This window comes from Lampris incognitus, chromosome 5 (genome assembly GCF_029633865.1).
Source record: "Lampris incognitus isolate fLamInc1 chromosome 5, fLamInc1.hap2, whole genome shotgun sequence".
NCBI lineage: Eukaryota > Metazoa > Chordata > Actinopteri > Lampriformes > Lampridae > Lampris > Lampris incognitus.
The window spans coordinates 15,626,682-15,630,259 of NC_079215.1; positions in this window are offsets into that span (position 1 = coordinate 15,626,682).

The following is a 3,578-nucleotide window of genomic DNA, read 5'->3' on the forward strand; positions in this document are numbered from 1 at the left end:
GCACCTGATGGTATCTACGGACAAGGTGTCCTCATGACTTTTCCAGCCAGGTGGGCGGAAAAGTCCTGGACGTGTGGGACTGGGTAGCGGTCCGGTGTCGTTGCACTGTTGAATCAGCGGTAATCGCCCTACGGGCGCCACCTGCCGCCAGGCTTCGGGACGACGTGGGTGGCGGGTGAAGCCCACGGGCCGTTGGAGCGGTGAATGATGCCGAGGCGCTCCACTCCTCCCTAGCGGCGGTGAGCTTGGCCGGGTCGAGGAGCCAAGCCCAAGCACAGACCGGTCAGTGATGGCGATGTGACGCTCCGATCCGTGCTTGACGAGAAGGTGGGCTGCGTAAGGACCGGGAACTCAGCGAGAAGCCGGAGAAAGTCGTCTGCGGCGGAGAGCACGCTAGACTGATGAAGTCTGCTCCGCTGGCAGTACACTCATACGAACAGAAAGTGACAGCGTCGATCAAGCGGCGGTTTTTGACATCCACCAGCAGTCCATGGGCGCATAGGAAATCCATGCCGAGGAGCGGGACGAGCACTTTAGCCGTGACAAAGTCCCAAAACACAGCTCCACCTAGCGCCATAAGTGCGGGTAGGGCTGCCGTTAGCTGCTTCCGTGGGGGGCATATCCGCAGGACAGGATGTCTACTCTTGATGCGAGCAGGATGCTCCTCTGCGCGCCCGTGTCGCACAGGAACCGCCGCCCGGAAATGGTATCTTGAATGAAGAGCAGCCTTCCAGTTCGGCCGACGCCCATGGCCACTAATGAGCACCGCCTGAGTCGACAAGTGGTTATGCGCCACGCCTTTCTGCCCCGGAACGAAGTGCTTACGAAGCAGCCAGCTCTTTTTAATGTAATGTGACTCTTTAGCACGGCTACCTCATTCACAAAGGAAACAACAGTACTGTAGCGAATTCGGGGGGCAACCACAGGAACTGCCGCAGCCGGGTCTTGAACCGCTCGACTAACGGGTCTGACCCATTAACCAACGTGTCTACTTATCCATGCACGTTAGTTGCACTACCCCCTCCCCCCCTCCTTCGGGAAGCGTATCCGATGGAGGGGACTACCACAGCCGGGACGCGAACCCGTATCTCCCGCACCGGAGGCGACATCGCTAACCAACCGCTCGACTAAAGGGTCCGACCCATTAGCCAAGGGCTAACGTGTCTACTTATCAATGCACGTTAAGGTACTTTGTATATCTGAGTTTCATTCCTAGTAGCAGTGCCAATAGTTGTAGATCACCACAGATGTTCCAGTCGTAATTGTTGTACTGTGTGTTTGTTGCGTTCTATGCATACGCCAGTAGGTGACACCAATGTTATGAATGCCCCTTTGCGTGTAACGTAAGTTAGACGAGAAAAGAAAAGACGAGAATAAGAAACGGTTGACGTTACTACTGTGCTCCGTGCTTTACTTACTTACTTATACAGACACTGCTTGCACAACATACATCCGCACATAACAGTGTTTCAACAACAGTGCCATGTTATTGTAGGTTTCTTTCATGTGTACTGCATAGCCAATGGGTACTGAAGGGTGGACATTTCCATTGTGTAACAGGACAGCTTTCAGGCTTAACTTTGGCGAATCTATAAAAAGACGCCATTGTTGTGGGTCATGCACACAACCCAACGCCATGAACAATCCATCAATGTCGGTGCAGATACAGAGGTTTTCAACCTGCGTAAACAAGTTTGTCAAATATTCTTGATGGTTCCGAAAGACAGAAATTTTTCTACCTGGTGACAGCAAACCCCATCCTTGCAATCTTGAACCAAGTAGTTCTGCTTTAGCTTTTGACAAATCTAAGTCCCTAACCAGGTCATTTAATTCTGGCTGTGTTATCAGATGAGGATAACCAGGCATAAAGGGTTCAACATCTGGATCAGTGTCATTTTCCACATCTGGTTCATGCGTTGTGGCATCTTCACCTGCCTCATCTAGGCACCATGTCTCTGGTGGCTTCGGTACTGGCAAACTGTCATCATGTGGCACTGGTCTCATGACTGAAGGTAGTTTGGGGTATTCAACAGATTTCTTATTTTTAATAGAGAACCCAGATACATTGTTCAGACAGAAGTAACAGTCTGTCATGTGAGCCTTCTGTTCTCGCCATATCAGAGACTGCAAATGGCATTGACTTCCGAGTACCTCTGAGCCAAGCTGTCAGGTTGACTGCACTTGTTGCACAACAACTGTGAGGAGCCCAGGGTTTCTCTTGGCCACCAATTTTACATCTGAAGTAGAGCTCATAGGTTTTCTTAATAAGTGCAGTCATGGTGCATCTTTGAGCCTTAAGCGTGTACTCAACACATATGTTACAGAATGTATCGCTGCTGTTGCAACATTGACGAGACATTTCTGCTGTATTAAATCTTCCTGAAGAGAATAAATCCTATTGTTAAGTAAACTCACTATGCTGTTGCCTGAAGAACATGTGCATCAACATGCGTCCAAAAAGCATCTGTAAATGTGAGCAGCTTTTATAGCCTGTCTGCCAGCATCTAACCTGACTAAGCATGCCCAGTCATGCCTAAGACAACATTTGCATGGCACCTACACCGAGTGCATGCGTGGACTGACTGCTTGCTTTGTGGGTAATATACTAGTGGATTTAAAATATGACAGTATGTGATAGGAACATTTTAAGGTGATTTTTGTGGAGGCGGCACAGTGGCGCAGTGCACGGTCACCTCATGGCAAGAAGGTCCTGGGTTCGAGCCCTGGGGTAGTCCAACCTTGGGGGTTGTCCCAGGTCGTCCTCTGTGTGGGGTTTGCATGTTCTCCCTGTGTCTGCGTGGGTGATGGACTGGCGGCCTGTCCAGGGTGTCTCCCCACCTGCTGCCCAGTGACTGCTGGGATAAGCTCCAGCATCCCTGCGACCCTGAATAAGGATAAATCAGAGGTTAGCGTGGTCACCTCACAGCAAGAAGGTCCTGAGTTCGAGTCCCGGGGTACTCCAGCCTTGGGGGTCATCCTGGGTCGTCCTCTGTGTGAAGTTTGCATGTTCTCCCCGTGTCTGCTGGGTTTTCTCCGGGTGCTCCGGTTTCCTCCCACAGTCCAAAGACATGTAGGTCAGGACTCAGGTGAATCGGCCGTACTAAATTGTCCCTAGGTGTGTGTGTGTGTGTGTGTGTGTGTGTGTGTGTGTGTGTGTGTGTGGGCCCTGTGATGGATTGGCGGCCTGTCCAATGACTGCTGGGAGAGGCTCCAGCATCCCGCGACCCCGGTTGGGATAAGCGGCTTGGGTAATGGATGGATTTTGGTGGTCAGCGGCCCAAAATCCATAAAATTCACCCAAAGGTGTCCAGGAAGCAAAATCTTCGTTGTCCAGTGTAATCTACAGTATGAGACAATCTAGCTAAACGAGTCGACTCGACATCCGCGCTCGACTTAAACCTAGCAAAGCCCTCTAATCACCTGCGACCTGCCGAAAGTTCACCCACTGACCTCAACTTCGCACGCGCCTCCGGCGAATAAAACTACAACTCCCAGGGAGCACCGCGCCAGGAAGGGTCAGGTTACGGCGTAACGCGTGTGAGAGCGCGAGGGAGCTCATGCGTGTGTTTTGGGGGGGG